This window comes from Pan troglodytes, chromosome X, assembly GCF_028858775.2.
Source record: "Pan troglodytes isolate AG18354 chromosome X, NHGRI_mPanTro3-v2.0_pri, whole genome shotgun sequence".
NCBI classification, from domain to species: domain Eukaryota; kingdom Metazoa; phylum Chordata; class Mammalia; order Primates; family Hominidae; genus Pan; species Pan troglodytes.
Genome location: NC_072421.2, coordinates 99,243,485 through 99,264,376, shown reverse-complemented (window position 1 = coordinate 99,264,376; position 20,892 = coordinate 99,243,485). Strand labels below are relative to the sequence as shown.

General features: G+C 38.9%; 1 non-coding gene across 1 annotated transcript; it reads right to left on the bottom strand.

Moving 5' to 3' along the window:
- Positions 1-6,912: 6,912 nt before the first annotated feature.
- LOC112207160 (U6 spliceosomal RNA) lies at positions 6,913-7,018 on the bottom strand. The gene has a single exon (XR_002941627.1). It is a non-coding gene; the product is annotated as a U6 spliceosomal RNA (small nuclear RNA).
- Between the last annotated feature and the right edge of the window lie 13,874 nt (positions 7,019-20,892).

Here is a 20,892-nt window from a genome sequence, read left to right as displayed (position 1 = left end):
CCCACCTTGGCCTCCCAATGTGCTGGGATTACAGACGTGAGTCACCGTGCCCATCCTGTTGTTTATCTTCTCTTGCTGTTTTTAGGATATTTTCTTTATTCTTGACCTTTGGGAATTTGATTATTAAATGCCATGAGGTAGTCTTCTTTGAGCTAAATCTGCTTTGTGCTCTATAACCTACTTATACTTGGATATTGATATCTTTCTCTAGGTTTGGGAAATTCTTTGTTATTAGCCTTTTGAATAAACTTTCTACTCCTCTTTCTGTATTTCTTCTTTAAGGCCACCAACTCTTAGATTTGCCCTTTTGAGGCTATTTTCCAGATCCTGTAGGCATGCTTCATTGTTTTTATTCTTTTTTCTTTCATCTCCTCTGTTTATTTTCAAATAGCTTATCTTCAAGCTCACTAATTCTTTGTTTTACTTGATCAATTCTTCTATTAAAATATTCGGATGCATTCTTCAGGATGCATATTACGTCATTCTTGCATTGCTATAACGAAATACCTGAGTCTGGGGAATTTATAAAGAAAAGAGGTTTAATTGGCTCATGGTTCTCCAGCCTTTACAGGAAGCATGGTACTGGCATATGCTTCTGGGGAGGCCTCAGGAAGCAAGCTTACAATCATGGCAGAAGGTAAAGTGGGAGCAAGCACTTCACATGGTGAAAGCAGGGGCGAGAGAGAGAGAGAGTGGGCTAGGAGGTGCCACACACTTTTAAACCAACAGACCTTGTGTGAACTCAGAGGGAGAGCTCACTTATCACCAAGGGGATGGCCCAAGCCATTCATGAGGGATTCATCCCCATGATCCAAACACCTCCCACCAGATCCCACCTCCAATACAGGGGATTACAATTCAGCATGAGATTTGGGTAGTGACAAATATCCAAACTATATCAGTATGTCAGTTGCAGTTTTCAACCCTAGAATTCCTGCTTAATGCTTTTTAATGATTTCAATCTGTTTGTTAAGTTGATCTGATAGAATTCTGAATTCCTTCTGTGTTATCTTGAATTTTATTGCGTTTCCTCAAAACAGCTATTTTGAATTCTCTGTCTGAAAGGTCACATATCTCTGTTTCTCCAGGATTGGTCCGTGGTGCCTTATTTAGTTCATTTGGTACAGTCCTGTTTTCCTGAATGGCCTTGATGTTTGTAGATGTTTATGTTTGAGCATTGAAGAGTTAGGTATTTATTGTAGTCTTTGCAGTCTGGGCTTGTTTGTACCCATCCTTCTTGATAAGGTTTTCTAGAAATTTGAAATGACTTGGGTGTTGTGATCTAAGCCACAACTGCATTAGGGGGCACCCCAATCCTAGGAACACTGTGGTTCATGCAGACTCATAGAGGTACCGCCTTGATGGTTTTGGATAAGATCCAGAAGAATTCTCTCAATGTCTCAATATCCAGGCAGAGACTCTTTTTCTCTTCCCTTACTTTCTCCCAAACAAATGGAGTCTCTCTTTCTCTCTATTCTGAGCTGCCTGGAGCTGGGGGTGAAGTGACATGAGCACCTTTGTGGCCACCATCACTGGGACTGTGCTGGGTAAGACCTAAATCCAGCACAGCACTGGGTCTTGCCCAAAGCCCACTGTAACCATTACCTGGCTACTGCCTATGTTCACTCAAGGCCCTGAGGCTGTATAATCAGCAGGTGGTGGAGCCAGCCAGGATTGTGTCCTTCCCTTCAGGGTGTCAATTTATCCCAGGCCCTGGGCAGATCCAGAGGTACCATCCAAGAATAGGAACTGAAGTCAAAAACCTTAGAGATCTACCTGGTGTTCTATTGTACTGCAGCTGAGCTAGCACTCAAACCATGAGACATAGTTCTTCTCCCTCTTCCCTCCCCTTTCCACATGCAGAGGAGCCTCACTTCATGGTCACCTCCACCATAGGCCCATTTTGGGTACTGCCAGGCTACTGTCAATGTTCCCTTAAGGCCCAAGGGCTCTTCAGTCAACTTGTGGTGAATGCTACCTGGCCTGGGGTGCACCCTTCAGGAAAGTGGGCTCCCCTTTGGCCCAGGGCAGGTCCAGAAATGGTGTCAAAGAGCCAAGGCCTGGAATTGGGGACCCCAAGCACCTGCTTGGTGCTCCACACCCTGTGGCCGAGCGTGTACCTAAGGTGCAAGGGAAACTCTCCTTTACTTTTTCCTCCACTTTTCTCAAGAAGAAGCTGTCTTTCCCCATAGCCACCACAGCTGGTAATGTGCTGAGTCTCACTTGAAGCCAGGAAGTCTCAGAGGCTCACCCAAGGCCCATAGCATACTACCAGGGTATTGCCGCTGGTTATTCAGAGCCCAGTGGCTCTTCAAACAGCAAGTGATAGGTCCTGCCAGGACAGGGTCCTTCCCTTCAAGGAAGCAGGTTCCTTTCTGGCCCATGGTGTGTCTAAAAATGTCATCTGGGAGCTAGGGCCTCAGGACTCTGCCTGGTACCCTATCCTGCTGTGGCTGAGATGATATCCAAGATGCAAAACAAAGTCCTCTTTACTCTTTCCTCTCCTCTCCTAAAGTGGAATGAAGGGGTCTTTTTTGGAGTTGTGAGCTGTGCAGCCTGGGGTTGAGGGAGGGGTCGCACAAGCACTCCCTTAGTTGCCCTGGCTGATGTCTCAGTGGGTCACGTGTACCCCAAGTCTTCTGGCTCTGAGCCCAGTTCAGCACTATGACTTGCCTAGGAATAGCAGTCCTTGTGGCATAGACTGCCTTTCAACTTCATTTAGGGCCCCAGAACACTTTAGCCTGCAGTGACAGGGCTTGCCAGAACTACTGGGAAGGGCAATTCCCTTCTGGCTAGGGCTGGTTTAAATGCTCCCTCATAGGTGGGCATCGGCTGAGATTAGCCTGGTTTTGCTTTCTGCTGTGACAATGCAGCACTGAGTTCAACACAATGTGTCACAGTTCCTGTGCTCTCCCTCTCCCAAGTGCACAGATTCTCTCTCTGTGCCACACAGCTGCTGCCATGGGATGAGGGAAGTGTGGTGTCCATAATTCAAAACTATCTTTCCTACCCTTTTCTGTGCTTCTTTCAGCGATGTAAAGTAAAAACCAGGTATTGTGAGTGCTCACATGATTTGGTTATTATGAAAGGGCTTTTTTGTGTAGACAGTTTTTAAATTGGTATCCTTGCAGAAAAGATGATTGGTGGAGCCTTCTGTTTGGCCATCTTGTTCCACCCTATCTGTCTAGTTATATCTTCAGGGATGAGCTACCTCAACCTCTCCCATTCTTTCTTTCCCCATCCCTTCATACTGTTATAATTGCTGACTGTATGTTGATTTGTGACAGAAGAATAATGTAGATAGAAACAGGTGTCATGGAATCCTCTAAGAGCAAAATCACACAGTAGGAAACTGGAAAACTAGGGCCCTGAGTCACAAATGACATTGGAGCCAATAGCAATCTGCAGCGTCTTTTACTGTCTGTATGTCTGTAGATAAAGAACAATCTGGACATCTCTGCATAGCTTCAGCAAGTGTTTGAAACACAGTCACCCTGTACATAAGAAAATAGGGCCATGATCCCAGCTGGCAGCCAGTCCCACTAGGGCTCTAAATTAGGACTGAACCCAGGGTAGCAAACTAGGGAGGAAAGGGATAAGGACAGAGATTCAAGAAAAAGAGAATACAGTCAGCCCTCCATATCCACCAGTTCTGTGTCTATGGATTCAACCAACTGAAGATTGAAAATATTCAGAAGAAAACAATAAAAAATAACAATACAACAATAAAAATAATACAAATTAAAAACCAATACAGTATAACAACTATTTACATAGCATTTGCATTGTATTAGGCATCACAAATAGTCTAGAGATAATATAAACTATATAGGAGGATGTGCCTAGGTTATATGCAAATGCCACACCATTTTACTTTTTTACTAAATTTTTTTATTTGTATATGTTAATGGAATATGAATGTAGTTTTGTTACATAGCTATATTGCATAATGGTGAGGTCTTGGTTTTTAGTGTACCCATCAGCAGAATAACATACATTGTATCCATTAAGTAATTTCTCATCATCTACCTCCCTCAACTTTCCATCTTTCTGAGTTTCCATTGTCTATTATCACATTCTAGGTCCGTGTGTACACATTATTTAGTTCCCACTTATAAGTGAGAACATTCGGTATTTGTCTTTTTGTACACCATTTTATATTGGAGACCCGAGCATCCATGGATTTTGGTATCCACAGGGGCGGGAATGGAGGAATAGGGTGAGGGTGCCCTGGAATTAATTCTCCACAGATACTGAGGGACAATTGTACAAATGCATTGGGTTTTGTCTGGGTGCCATGTCCTCTGCTAGTCCTATCCCATGAGGACACTGAAAATCTTCACAAACTTCAAGAGGATTCCTGGTTCTCAGTCCCGGATAGCAGAGTCCAGCCATATCCTTAACAGCTTCCTCTCCATCCAGGAGCACTGGGTTTGCTTCTCCATCTTCAGCTCCCCTACCCTTCCCTCCTGCTTCAAAGAAAGCCTCACTGATATGCTCCTGGACTTGCTTTTGCTTTTCTTTTTACCTACAACTTTGAACTTGAGTATTTAGATCTATTCTGGTTCCCATTTTCTTAGAAAATAGCCTCAATTACTCAACCCAGTGACAAAGCAATAGGATACCAAGGCAGTTTAGTAGGTGCAACTAAGTATAAAGAAGAAGAAATTAATTCCACATTAGTTAGTTATAATCTACACACTTTTTTATATAGTAGAAAAAACTCTGTATAAACAGTCTCAGTTTCTCTTTAACTGGAAACTTCCAGGACGTATGGCTAAGAAGAGTGTAGACCAGCTGTTACGCCTTCAGCCATCTATAACTTGATCAGTGTGTACGTGTGTCGGGGGGTGGAACAATATAAGAAGGGAAGTCACAAGAGGAGTAATAGTAAGGTGATAAACATTTAAAGACCACTAACCAGAATCAGGAACTAGAGTATTTAGATCACTGTTCTGGGCTGATCCTTTCAGTTTCTGGTCTGGGCTTGGAGACAGCCACTTCACTTTCAGGGACTGTTGTCAGTGAGTTATTAAGGAGGTGCAGATCTAAGGAGTCCCAACACCAGCCATGCTCTTACCAGTTCATTCATCCACAGGCATCAAGAAAGGCTTCTGTTCCATCAGAGACCTACTGCAGATCATATTGGGGCCTTAGCTGAGATTTGAACTACAATCTAGGAGAGTGGAAGGTGAAGTCGGAGCTTCCAAAAGGAAGGAAATAACTTTTATTGAGCTTCAAGTGGATGTCAGTTCATCACATCAGGATACATTATTGTTTCTTAACCCTCAAGAAAATGATTGCTTTTCACATATTTGGACAACAAAGACTTAGTGAGCTCCTTAGGAAATGCAGTAATAAAGCAAAACCTCCTTGCTCTTTTAGCTGGTTTTTAGTCACAGGAAAGCTATTGATTTTTATATATTAATCCTATAGCTGGCCACTTACTGAACTCGTTTGCTGTGTCTAGTGCTTTCTTTCTCACATTTAATTGCATCTGGCTAGTACTTCCAGAACTACTTTAAAATATAGTGGCAATAGCATTATTACGTTGTTCCTGATTTTGCTGAAAATGCTTCTATAGTATGTCCTCATAAATTATTCTAGCTTTGGACTAGAGATATATTTATCAATTTTATAAAGGCTTTTAAAAAGCCAGGATTCAGTGATAAACATTGGCACATTCCTTTTCTGCATTTATAAAGATGATCATACGGTTTTCCTCTTTTAACTATTTTTTTATTAATTATAGCAATATATTTCTTAATATCACATGTTTATTTTACTGAAATAAACCAAACAAGAAGTATTATTTTTAATGTAACATTGGATACTTTTTGCTAATATTTTTATTTGAGATGTTTGCATTGTTATTTCTAAAAAGGCCAAGTGTCCAGTTTTGGAAGATTTACTGGGAAACCATATTTATAACTTCTTCTTTAGTTATTGCTAGCTTTATAAAAAGGAATCTGGAAGCTTTATAAATTTGTGGTCTTGAATAGTTTAAATAACAGGAATTATCTGTTTCTTACAGAAGTGTTAGAGTTTTAATCTGCGAAGTGGCATGATAAAAAGCTATTCTGGCGGCAGGGGCATGCAGAGGAAAGAGACTGGAGACAGGAAAACAATCTGAAAGTTATTGTGGGACATGCATGAAATGAATAAGGCCTGATGTAAGGACGAAGCTGTGTGAATGCTGAGATTAGAGGAGTGGTTATGGAAGTGAATAACACTTCAATAAAAGAAGGAAGAAAATCTGTTAGCTGATAGGATTGCCAGATAAACTACAGAGTTCCAAATATTGCATGAGACGTACACTAAAAAATTATTTGTTTTTTACTTGAAATTCAAATTTAACTGGTGTTCTGTATCTTTATTTGCTAAATCTGGTACCATATATGAGTGACAGAGAAGGAAGATTGTATGATCCTATGCATATTTTGATAGGTCAATGTCCTTTTTCTTGGGCAATTCCAGTGATTGTGTAACTGAAAAAATTACCATTTTGAATAATGAGAAATAAGCAGTGATGGAAAGAATGACCTTTAGTGTTCATGCATGATTTGTTTTATGAGGTTAGAAGTTTATGTCTGTTTTCTTTTAGAACAGGGACAATGGTAAGGCCTTTTATGACATCATTGTGTTTATTTAAAAAAAAAAAGTTCCTTCCTTTATTCCTGTCTTTATCTACTGAGGCAATGAAAGAATGGAAGTAAGTAAAACATACTAACATAATTTAAAGAAGTTGAGGTAGTTTTTTGAGTGGTTTTGGTTACACAGAGGAAGGATTTCTTCATGGAAGGGATATTTAATACTAAAATGTTTAAGTCACTTGTCCTCCTAACTTTGTGGCTCTTTGAAGAATGATAGAAATGTGAATGAATGATACACTCTATATTCTTTTTTAAAAAATATAATATGGAATGCTTCACAAATTTGTATGTCATTCCTGCACAGGGTCCTGCTAATATTCTCTGCATCATTACAATTTTAGTATATGTGCTGCCAAAGTGAACACCACTCTATATTCTTGACTGGAGTCATAACATATTTTTTCAAAGATTAAAGATATGTTCTGAACCACAGCTTATTTTTATAATGCTGATTAACTTTTAAAATAATTTATTTTATATTGAAAGGGAAAAATTATGAAATACTCTATATAGTACAACTGTAAATTTCTGAAATAAGGATGTGTGTTTGTAAAAGAAATATTTTATACTTATTAGTAGCAACATTTCATTGGTGAACTTCTAATTGATCTTTTATTTACTTGTAACTTCTTTGTTACTCCTATCCAAGATAGAAATGTAGAGACTGCAATAGGTTTTTGATATTCAGTCTAAGTGTGTTAAATATTTAGTCCAGCTGGGCATGGTGGCTCACTCCTGTAATCCCAACACTTTGGGAGGCTAAGCGGGCAGATTGCCTGAGCCCAGGAGTTCAAGACCAGCCTGGGCAACATGGCAAAACCCTGTCTCTACAAACAATAAAAAAATTAGCCAAGCATGGTGGTGGCATTCCTGTAGGCCCAGCTACCTGGGAGGCTGAGGTGGGAAGACGGCTTCAGCCCGGGAGGTCGAGGCTGCAGTGAGCCATGATGGCGCCACTACACTCCAGCCTGGGCAACAGAGTGAGACCTCTCTCTCTCTCTCCAATCTCTCTCTCTCTCTCTCTCCGTGTATATATACATATATATGTATAATATTTATGTATATATACATATATATTTATGTATAATATTTATGTATATATACATATATATAATATTTATGTATATATATATAAAATATTTAGTCCTTTCAGAATTTCATACCTAACTGAGTCACTGAAATCACTGAGCTCAAATAATTTCCACATACTTTTCATTAACCTTTCAAGTTTCATCCAGAGAAGACTAAAAGAAGTGTTATCCATTTAATCTGGAAATCAATTAAATTTCCAAACCATTTAGAAAATAAAGTCCTACACAACAAATAGATGTCTAGAGACCCTAACTTGTCAAGAAAAGAGAGAGAGCAACAGAGACCAGAGATGACACTACTCTTCATTAAAACACATGAATTTTGCACTAAGGGACACAAACTGCCCTCCTAGATTACCTCTAGTGTCGTATGATCATTTCCAATTTGTTCTGGCCACTAATGGTCAGCAGAGCATTCTGAATGGAATCCCCTACCTCCTTCCTAGAAGCTTCCTAACTCTCCTCTTTACCACAAGAGTCAGTACCAAGGACCAAGGATTTCATAAAGTAAAGGAAGTCTTTGGAATCATCCAAGATGCAGCAGCTACCTGCTGTATGTGCTGAATCCACCCCTTAATAGCAAACCAAAACTAGATGCTCTCAGACTATTGGGTACATGAGAAGGAAGGGTACAGATCCACAATCTGGGTAGAAACTGCTTCTTTTCCAGCAGTTATTCTTCTGTCTAGGGGGCTCCTTCAACAGCCCAGAGCCCAGAGAGTTCCCCTTGGTAAAGTTCTGAAAAGTCTCAAGAAGGAAGGAAGAAATACCCAGTATGCTAGCATTGTATTAGAGAAGTGAAGGATGATGAAGAAAACTATTATTCATTCTCAAGCACTCTTCCTTGAACCCTGGAACAAGAAAGCCATTTCCTGTCCTGTTAGAGGTTGGAGTGTCATTTAATTGTGAAATGGAAATGATTATTGCAATGGAAATAATAGACTCAACCAGCAAAGAATATTCTAGTTAGCCCAACTGAAATGTTACTTATTCACAGTTTTGCCCTTGCATTTTAAGGAACAGATTTATTAATCCTGTTTTATCAGAACTATATTGACAGTGAAAATGTGACATGTGACCCTGGAGCCAAGAGACTGACTTTCTTCTTTAGCAACATGAGAACTTAAAATGCAACCAAGTGCTGACCTTCAAAATAATTCCATCTGAAAGAAGCCATGCACTTTTGTTGTCATTGCTTTAAAAACACCGGGAATTGCTTTCAGAACTGGTTCCGAAGTTGTAAAAGCAAAATAAAACAACAACCAAAACAAATTAGTATCCTGCCTATATAGATCTATCTCACAGAACAACTATAAAAATTTTTTATCTGAATCTTCCATTTAAAGAGAATGTTACAATAATACTCACATTAAACAGATAAAAGGGAAAGTACTTTGGAGAAAGCTGTGCTGGTTGATGTCCAGACTCCTACCAACCTGCTTTCCCCTCAAGCTCTACGAAGGTCCATTAGAAATTTTCTTGGAAGCCAATCTGAAAGGCACTGCTTTGTGTGACTATTGCTGTTGATTTTAAAATGTTACTTAAGAGAGAGAAGGTTCTACCAAAATGCAATGTTCACAAACTTGTGTGTAGAAGCTTTTCTCATACTCAGGTGTGCAAAAGTATCATTTCTTTCTTTTAGGAATCTACTTTAATGAGCAAGAAATGTAACTTTTGAACTAATTCAACCTAATTTCTATTTTGAGCCTATCACTCCCCTGGGGCAGCAAAAATCTAGTTCCCATAAAGTTTGGGTTTTTCCTTTCAGCAGGTTTGTGTTTAAAGTCCAGTGCAAAAAGGGGAGGGGAGCAAAGATATTGGGTGGTGGTGGACATGTAGTCCTAGAGTAATAAGTCACACAGGTGTAGGTCATTGGCCCTTGGAGATGGCTGCTGAAAGTCCCTCATTCCTGTCTGGTGGCCCCTTCAACTCCAAAACCTCTCTCAACTATTTCCTCTGTAGGTTTAGGCACAGGACCTAATCCACCTTGACACAACCTGCATTCACTTCCTCTCTGTACTCTTGGCTGTCATCATTTCCTCTCCTTCTCTCCTCTCACCACTGAGGTTGGGGAGAGTTTTTCTCTAATCAGGGGGAAATCGTTCTCTTTGTTATTCTTGTTTGCTTCAGAGGCTTCTAGAATAATGGGCTCAGGTTTTTATAAAAACACAAAGACCAGGAAACCTTGCTACAAACCTTCACTGAAGCACAGATATCTGTTTGAATAACAGGAAGGCAGAAGAGTGATATACCGAGAAAAGCAACAAGAACAACAAGTTAATATCTCAAAAATACTATTTCACATACAGCTAAGGTAGAAGAAAGGATGCAAAATTATGTATGTGTCATTAACATCAGTGAGGGGGCATCTAATTCAGTAGCACAGCCCTTGGATCAGGCCTGGCAAATAATCACTGTGACATCATAAAAGGAAAGGGTTTTTCATTTGTGAAACCTCAAGAGCCCTGTTCTTACATACACCACAGTGCAAGGAGATTACTAGGACAAGTAAAGAGGTTGCAGAGTAGGATGGAGAGCCTAGTTGAGCCTGGCGCTCATTAATGTGGAAATAAAGCCTCTGAGCACCCTGTCACCAGGATTTCTCCAGTGGCCGCAAGAGCAGGCACAGCAGCAGCAGGGGCTGGGAGCTCCTTGAAGCAGCAGAGAAAATTGATCCAGGGCTGAAGAGTGATAAATGGATGTGAATTAAAATGACAAGTCCAGGAAATTGAAGGGGCTATTGAGAGGGACATTATCCACAAGTCCAGACTGAGTCAAGATTAAAGCAAGATAGGAAGTACCTGATAGTCTGGGAGAATAGGCCGGCTTGTTAGTTTAATGAGAGAATATATTGGGGAAAGGTGTTTAGATATAAAGAGACAAGTTGAAGTATTTTTCCTTATAGAGTAACTGTGGCATCTAGGGCCTTTGGGTAATATAAATTAAGAGAGAGACTGTTGGCAAGTAAATTCTTTTTACTGTTAGCATAACATCCTTCCCTGCTACAGGAGTGAGGTCAACTCCCAATCCCGGCTGCCTCAGAAAGGGGTTAACATAAATACCCTATTAAACCTATCCTTGTCAGTTCCACTGCCAAGAATTCTGTCCCCACTATAGCCACACAAATGATCGAGTGAGGTGAGAATGGGAAGAGTGAACAGAATATTATCAGGAAACACTAAATAATTTAGTTATTGCTACAACCTTTACCCTTTATCCTTGGTGTGTAGGAATTAGGGTCTCTGATCCTTTCTTTTTTAGGGAATAGCTATCTTACATTTTATCTTCTGTATAACCCTGACAATGTAGAGACTCTGGTCGCTTGGCCGTATATAAGTTACTGGATATTTTCTATGTAGTCACTATAATAGCTAATATTTATATGGAACTAACTGTATGGCAGGGTCTGTTCTAAGTGTTTTCCACACATTAACATATGTAATCCTCCCACCAACCCCCTGAGGTACATTCTGCCATAATTTCACCATCACTGATGAAAAAGCTGATACACTTTGAGGTTAGCTAACTTATCTAACATTGCATAGGTAGTAAATGGTAGTTGTGGGATTTGAAAAATAAGCAGGCAGACAGATGGGCAGGCAAACAGACACGCAGGTGAGAAGTATGGCTCCAGAATCCACACGCTGAACCACTTCACCCTTGCTACCTATGTACTTGACTATCAGAAGGGATATAACTAACTCCAAAGCCCGAGGCATGTTTATATAACAGAAATACCCAACTCCTTTAACTGGGAAGTAAAGAAACAAAGGAATGTCTTAAGCAGATGATTGGCCAATCAAAACTATCCAGCTTTAAATGCCAGCCAATAAGACAGGGAGCAAAGTTAGAAAAGCTTTCCCCCTCAGAGTTCACTGCCAAAACCATTTTAATAGCAGTCTCCCACACAATAATATTCCACCTCAAATTATAACTCAAAAGTGCTAAAAACATATTCTTTAACCAAGATGTTAGAGATTTAGCCAGAAATAGTTTTATGTGGCTAGGTTAGTGTGAAATGGTTTGGCTAAGCCAGATGCTGTTAAGTAGATATCTGTAGAGCTGGGCAGAGCCATTTGCATGGGAAGAGGGTAGGTGCTACAAGGCAGGGCATGTAGTAAGTGCTTAGTAGCCAGTGCTTTATGCAAACACAAGTAGCCTTGGTTTTTTAAAGGAAGGCTTGGCTTCCCTTAAAAATCGTTTAGAACTCTTACAGAAAGAGACGACGAAGAAGAGTAAGAAAAAGAAAATGTGGGCAAGTTCAGCACCAAGTTGGAACCTGAGAAGGACTTAAAAAAATAAGAGAAAGGGCAGAAAAAGAGGGGAAAGTCACTTTTTATATTATATACTTCTGCATTGTTGAATTTTTACCACACAGATTACTTTTGTAATCGGAAACAGTAACAGAGGAAAAAAATGTTTTTTTAAAGGGAGACTTTTGAAAAAGCAATAGAGAAAGATTGCCAGTATAAATTGAGTTTCTCTTGAAGTTTTTTCCAACTATAATACCAATGCCAAACCAAACACTATGTTTTACATTCTGAATACAGCTTGGTAAGGGCAGGAGGAAGATTTAACATTCCCAGTTTGGTTCCCTGCACCACTCCTTCTTTCCTGCCCCCTCTCTGCCTCCTATTTCCAAGTTTCAGATTGATTGCCTTTTCTGCAGTGCCTGTTTCTCAGTGTGAGCTAGCTTGGGAGAGGGAATTCAAGCAGCCACAGGATATGGAGCTAAGTGAATACATGAGCTCCTATAACATTCCAGAGAGACTACCAGCTTTGTCTGCCCCTGTGGATCCTATCACAGGGCATGCCATTGTGGATACAAGTTCCCCAAGAGTTCTGAGAGGAAAGTGCTAGACTGACAGCCCCACTAACTAAAACACCTTAAGTTTTGGAGAGGATGTAAAACTTCAATGAAACACCCATTTTAAGAATAGGAAAAAATGGAAGACGGGTTCTCAGTGACAGAAACTTAAGCAAAAATCATTAAAAATAAAACTGGGCTAAATCACACTAATTTGTCCAAATGAGTTTCATAAGTAAATTATGTTGAACAACCTTTAAAGAAGAATTAATACCAATTCTAGAAAATAGAAAAGGAGGGAACACTTTCATTTTATAAAGCTAGTAGTACCCTGGTACCAAAGCCAGTACAAAGACAGTACCAAAAAAAAAAAACCTACAGATCAACAACCCCATAAATATAAGCACAAAAATACTTCAAAAATTGTAGCAAATAGAATTAAGCAATATATAAAAAGAATTATATACCATGATTAAGTTTGGTTATGTCCCATGAATGCAAGGCTGTTTCAACATTTAAAAACCAACCAATGTAATCCATCCAGCATATGAATAGTCCAAAAAAAAATATTATCATATCAACCGACAAAGATAAAGAATTTTATAAAATCCAACACCCATTCATGATTAAAAACTCTCATCAAGCTAGGAATATAGATGGAATGTCCTCATCTTGATAAAAGAGCATCTGCAAAAGATCTACAACTAACATTGTACGCAAAGGTGAAAGACTAAATCTTTTTCCCCCGGGATCAGGAGCAAGGCAAGGATTTTTGCTCCCACTACTCATATTCAACATAGTGCTGGAACTTTTAGCCATTGCAATGAAGCAAAAAGAGGAAATAAAAGGTATTTAGATCAGAAAGGAAGAAATAAAATTGTCACTACTTACAGATGACTTTATTGCCTACATAAAAAATTCCAAAGAAATTACATTGTGTTCTCTTTCACCCTCACACAAATTTTCCAAGTATATTTCAAGGAATAATATGTGAAAAAAAAGCAAAAACATTGTTTGCTGACATGTAAAGAATTTACAAAAGTGTATCATTGTGCTACTTACAAAATGTGAAAAGGGTTGTTTCTCTTGACTCTGGCATCAGGCTACAGCCTCAAAGGAGTTCATGCTAGGATAAGAAGAAATTGAGGTAATAAGAAGCCATCCTGTCTCACCAAATTGTACACTGAGAATTATAGAAGACTGTGATGCTCTCTGTTCATCAGGGAACATCCTAGGGATTGAGAGCATGTGTCTGGAGGGGACGTATAGTCTGAGTTTCAGTTCCGGCCTTGCCACTTGTAATAAGCTCATGCTGCAGACAAACCCCTTCAGCCTCCATTACCTCTTTGGTAAAATGAGCATAATAGTGGTACCTACCCCATAAGCTTGTGGTGATAATTAATTTACACATGTAACGTACTTACAATTCCTGTCACATTATAAAGAGTATGTACAGTAAAGGTTATTTACCAAAACTATACAAAATGAGAAGTTTTAGGTAGACAATGACAAAAATATGCAGAGGCAGAGGCAAGGAAATCTGCTGTATCTTTATGTTGTCTGCTTTTATGCCTGATGGTGTGGAGATCATTGGTTCAGTGAATGAAACCAGAGCCAGCTATTAAATGCCAAGAGGCAATAATGAAGTACATGTCCTTTTCCCTTTTAGTCCATTATTTGTTCTCTTCTTCTGAAAGTTGCAGATGTCCACTAAGTTTGAAAATCTTTCATCTCCTGAGGTTAAGTTGTCCAACGTTGTTTCCAAATTTGGAAGACCATGCATGACACTAATGTGATGAGGAGCAGAAGAGAGAAGATTAGCTGCAACATTAAACGGTAATAGAGAATCACATCTGACCAACCAACCATTGTGATGGATAGGTTTTTCACGCAAAGAAGGCCCTCTCTTCACTCTACCACCAGCAGGGTCTTCATCATTTTTAAGTGTTGTAAGAGGAGGCTTCCCACAGCCACAAATTCTCCGGGTTGTCGTCTCCTCTTTCACTCAGTCTAAGTTCACAGTGATGGATGATTTGAGCCTGAGGTTGAAAGGGAATCTGAACAGAGAAGCTCCATGTCTGTTGACCTGGCAACAGAGTTACTTCATTATTACCCACATCTCCGTGTTCTCTTTAAAGTCTATATTAATACCCTAGCATTTGGAACTGTCTTTCAGACTCTTGGCTTCCAGTTCAGCCTTGGGTGGAGGAGCTCCTGCTAGTTTTCCTAGGATCCTTATTCACTGGCTGATTTATTTGGTATTTCCTATTCCATACTGAAAAATTACTTGTGATGAGTTTTTGCCAGCACATCAGGAGAGAAGACAAATGCTGACGCATTCATCAAAAGTGTCAAACCACTGCTTTGCTGCATGAAATTATTGCCCAGGCTTCACCATGACCACGAATCATTATACTTGCTTTAGGTAGGTTATGCTGGACATGGGGTTCAGCTTCCTTTACAGCTCTCAATAACAGACCTCATCCAAGGGCTCTCCTTCTGTCCTCCTTTCTGAATCACTCCTGAGGAGCTGCAGTGACTTCTCAGAAGCCTTTTGCCTGGCCCTCAATAAATACAGCTTTTCTCACTTTGCCAAGCGGGGTTACATTAATTCTTTTAAAAGAATCTACTCCACCAACCACATTACTCTACAACTAAATATCTCCCTGTCTATCACTGCTGGATCTGATCAGAACCTGTGAGTTCCCGCTCCTGCCCAGACACAGCCCTCTCCCAAAGAGGATCCAGCTACCTTCGTGTTCCCTTGAACGAATCCACTGGACTCAGAAAGTTGGTCAGCAGGAGCCATACATTTCTCTGGGAATGCAACTGTCTCACCTAGGGTCTGGAGTCTCAATAGGCCTGAGAAGACATAGGCAGAACAGTACATTTGAAGGGGAAAAAAGGAGACTCGCACTTTTTGAGGACGAACCTGCTGTGAGTCAGGAGTCTGCTGGAGCTTTACCTGGCTACTAGTGGAAGAGGCAGGAAAGGGTTAACTACAAATGTGAATACATTTGAGGGGGCAGCATGATCTAAAGAGCATGTGGAGAGAAGAAAAAAAACACTCCCACGTTTCTAATTGCACCATGAGTCAGTCCCATTTCTATGTGGTGGAATGAGCACCCTGATGGGGCTGGGGGAAGGGAAGAAGGCAGTTCTACCATCTCCATCCAACTGACTCATGGACCCCTGAGTTTGGGGTAGGGGAATGAAGTCATCATCTACCTCATTTCTTCCTGTTTCCTGGGTTTTCCTATCCCCTTATTTTACCCCGTTTGCATAAGGGAAGTGTGTTTCCTTTGCACTACTGAAGGGCAATATCAAATCCCACACAATGAAACAGCCACTGCAAAAAATGCAATCTATCCCAAACTTAGAAACATAAGACTGGGTAGAGGGGGTGGTGCATAGAACCAAATCCAGGAATGTAAAATTTCCACAAGGACAGCTTCCTCCCGCCCTTACCAAGCTGCCCAGTATCTCCCAAATAGGACAAGCAGTATGCAAGACATTTTTGTGTGCTTGGTTTCAACAACAATCCTCACTACATCCACCCTGTCACATTTTGAGGCTGAATGTGTATAATATGGTCCAATTGAAATTCAAAGAACTCCATAAGAAATAGTATAAAGGATAAACAGCAATTTGTTAACTTTGGAGAATAACAACAGGGAGTTCAGAGAGAGATTTGATTCTGTTATAAAAATGTTCCAAAGTATTTATTATAATAGCAGAAAATTTGCTGAATTTCTTTTATGCCATTTCTGCATTGTATGACATATTAGAATTTGAGCTACAAAAAGGTTTTTCTCCCAGAAAGGGAATAAAAGACCTAGAATTACAAAATTCAAGACATGTATTATCAGTTAAATATATAACAAATTTCATGCTTTATACTTTTATCTCTTTTTTTTTTTTTTTTTTTTTTTTGACAGACTCTCACTCTGTTGCCCAGTCTGGAGTGTAGTGGCTTAATCTTGGCTCACTGCAATCTCCACCTCCTGGGTTCAAGTGATTCTCATGCCTCAGCCTCCCGGGTAGGTGGAATTACAGGTATGTGCCACCATGCCCAGCTAATTTTTATATTTTTAGTAGAGACAGGATTTTGCTATATTGGCCATGCTGGTTTCAAACTCCTGGCCTTAAGTGATGCTCCCGCCTCGGCCTCATAAAGCGCTGGGATTACAGGCGTGAGCCACTACACTGGGCCTTATATTTGTATCTTCTATAATTACATTCCATTTTAACCAGATTTCATCACTACCTGCTTAAAACAGTTTTATTTTATGCATTTTGTTTAAATAAAAAATATATTGATAGCACACATTATAAGACAAAGTCATCTGAAATTTTTTTTCTTTTTTGAGACGGAGTCTCACTCCGTTGCCCAGGCTTGAGTGCAGTGGCGCGATCTCGGCTCACTGCAAGCTCCGCCTCCCGGGTTCATGCCATTCTCCTGCCTCAGCCTCCCGAGTAGCTGGGACTACAGGCGCCTGCCACCACGCCCGGCTAATTTTTTGTATTTTTAGTAGAGACAGGGTTTCACCGTGTTAGCCAGGATGGTCTTGATCTCCTGACCTCGTGATCCACCCGCCTCGGCCTCCCAAAGTGCTGGGATTACAGGAGTGAGCCACCGTGCCTGGCCCATTTGAAATATTTTTTAAAGACATTATACTAAATACGTCAGCGAAAATATGCTCAAATTTACCATTAATCAGAAATATAAATTAAAACAGAGGATACTCGTTCTCTATATGATAAGCAAAAAATAAACAAAGAAAATACTTGCAACAAATGCATCAGAGAAAGAGTTGATATCTTTAGTATTAAAAAAGAAACCTTACAAGAAGAAAAGATAAATAACACCCCACAGGCAATGGGAAAGCAATTCACAGAAGTAGAAATACAAATAACCAACAAACATAGGAAAAGGTGTTCAACTTCACTAATAATCAACAAATAAAATAATCTTTTTTTGCCCATAGATTAGCTAAGATGAAAAAGAATAATATTCCATGTTAATAAGAGTTAATACGAGTATGTGATATTTGCTTTTCTGTTCCTGCATTAATTTGTTTAGGATAATGGCCTTCAGTGCATCCATGTTGCTGCAAAATACATGATTTCATTCTTTTTCATGGCTACATATTATTCCATAGTGTATATATATGACATTTTCTTTATCCAGTCAACTGTTAATGGACACTTAGGTTGGTTCCATGTCTTTACTACTGTGAATAGTGCAGCAGGATTTATAATGAAAGTATGATTAAACACAACCTAGAAGACAAATAAGAATAGATCAAACATTCTGTTTGATTCGAGTGTCAAAGTGCACACCTTTTCTGGCAGTAACTTGGCATTATGCATCAGAATCATAAATCTATTTACATTTTGACCCAGGGATTCCATTCCTAAGAAACAATCAAATGTGCACCCAAATGTATGTATAGCATGTTTATTGAAGAGTTGTTTGTAAGAGGGAAAAATGGCAAAAATCTAAATTATGGTAAATGCTGGTTAGAAATATGGTATATTCATACAAGAGATACAATGAAGTCATGTAAAAGGATGATCTAACCTATACTTAAACACATGCAAGCTGCTCACAATATTACATTATGTGAGAAAAAGCAGATTACAAAACTAAGAATAATACATAGTAATTTTCTTTCAATTAAAAATTCAAATATTATTAGTATTGCTAAATATGCATAGGAAATAACTTAAAACTTATACACCAAACTGTTTATCTCTGGCTGTAGGGAATATGAGGCTCTTTCACTAGATAAGTCTATATTTTAAAATTTTTATTAGTTTAAACCATTTCTAAACAAAAAAGCATAAATCTATTACCAATGTGTAAAACATAGATTAGGTAAATGTGAAATGATAAGTTACAAGGTTCTTTAATGCAGCAGAATTTATCTATTTATTTATATAATTTCAACTTTTATTTTAGATTCAGGGATGCATGTGCAGGTTTGTTACATGGGTATATTTCATGATGCTGAGGTTTGGGGTATGACTGAACCCATCACCCCGGAAGTGAGTGTAATACCCAACAGTTAGTTTTTCAGCCCTTGCCCCTCTCTCTCCCTTACCCATTTGGTAGTCCCCAGTGTCTATTGTTGCCATCTTTATGTCCCTGAATACCCAATATTTAGCTCTCACTTATAATTGAGAACATGTGATATTTGCTTTTCTGTTCCTGCATTATTTTGTTTAGGATAATGCCCTTCAGTGCATCCATGTTGCTGCAAAATACATGATTTCATTCTTTTTCATGGCTACATATTATTCCATGGTGTATATGTATGACATTTTCTTTACCCAGTCAACTGTTAATGGACACAGGTTGGTTCCATGTCTTTACTACTGTGAATAGTGCAGCAGAATTTATAATGAAAATATGATCAAACACAACCTAGAAGACAAATAAGAATAGATTGGATTATTACAAATAGGGGGATACTGCTGACAATATTTTTTATTTTAAATTTATTTTTAATTGACAATAATTGTCTATGATTATAAGTACAATGTGATGTTTTGGTCTATGTATACATTGTAGAAAGATTCGATCAAGCTAATGAACATATGCATCACCTCACCAACTTATCATTTTTGTGTGGTGCAAACATTAAAAATCTATTTTTTTAACAATTTTGAAATATACAATGCATTGTTATTAACTGTAGTCACCATGTAGTACAATAGATTACTAAAACTTTTATTCCCCCAGTCCAACCAAAACTTCATACCCTTTCATCAACATTTTCTCTTTCCTCATCTCTTCCCCTTCCCCAAGCCTATGGTAACTACTTTTCTACTTTCTGTTCCTATGAGGTAGACTTTCTTAGATACCACATGCAAGTGATATCATGTGGTGTTTGTCTTTCTATGCCTGGCTTATTTCAGTTAACATAATGCCCTCCAGTTCCATCCATGTTGTCATGAATGATAGAATTTCCTTCTTTTCTAAGGCCAAATAGTATTCTATTGCCTATGTATGCCACATTTTCTTTATTCATTCATCTGTTGATAGAAACTTAGGTTGCTTCCATAGTTTCACTATTGTGAATAATGCTGAAATGAACATGGGAGTGCAGATATCTCTTTGACATATTGATTTTAATTCATTTGGATATATACTCAGCAGTGGGATTGCTGGATCATATGGTAATTATATTTTTAGTTTTTTGAGGAACCTCCTTATTATTTTTCAAAATGTCTGTACTAATTTACATTTCCACCAGCAGTGTACAAGGGTGTCCTTTTTTCCACATCCTCGCCAACAAAGGTTGTCTTTCATCTTTTGGATAATAGCCAACCCTAACAGGTGGGAGGTGATATCTCATTTTGTGGTTTTAATTTGTGTTTCACTGATAATTAAAGATGTTGAGCATTTTTTTCACATATCTTTTGGCCATTTGTATGTCTTCTTCTGAAAAATGTCTTTTCAGATTCTTTGCCCATTTTTAATCAGGTTATTTGTTTTCTGACTATGGGGTTGTTTGAGTTCCTTATATATTTTCTATATTAGCCCCTTATCAGATGCATGGTTTGATAATATTTTCTCCCATTTTGTGGATTGACTCTTCATTTTGTTAATTGTTTTCTTTGCTGTGTAGAAGTTTTTTTTAGCAATCCCATTTGTCTAAAGAATATTTTTTTAAGTATATTATTGACACAGTATATTGTTTTTAAAAAATCAAGCAAAAATACAGTATTTTCAACATAATTTCAATGTCATGAAAATATGTGTGGCAGGTAAATGTATTGAGGGATCAATTTATTATTTTGTGTTGTGTTCACTGTATTTTTCTTCTCTTTCCACTCTCCACCCCCAGTTTCAACAAAATAATCATGCCCATTGTACTTCTTTACCCCTGGGGAAGTTGATGCTATAGGGCTGAAAATAGATGTTGTCTGCCAACAACCTCCCTTCCTGGCTTTTGTTTTCTAAAAGCTTGAGTTCCTAGGGAGAATTGTGCTTCAGGGAAAGGGAAAGAGATGATCGAGAGAAAGAGGGAAAGTAGCCAGATAGGGAGAGTTTCCCAAGATTAGGGAAAAGGATAGAATTCTGCAGATCCTTTGTTAAGTGAAAATTCTACTCCCAACTAGTGCCCAAGGGAGATAGCAGGAGCTCAGAAGAGAAAAACTCTGTGATACAGTTAAAAGGGTTGGACCCCAAACCTCAAAACTTCCAGTCTCAGCAGAATCCTGGGACCAATCTTCACACAAAAGCAGTACAACTCCCTGCTTTCTAGGCTTGGACAATGAACATAGCAGCAGTGACCACAGGACCCCATTTTCTGGGCACTCTTCAAAACAG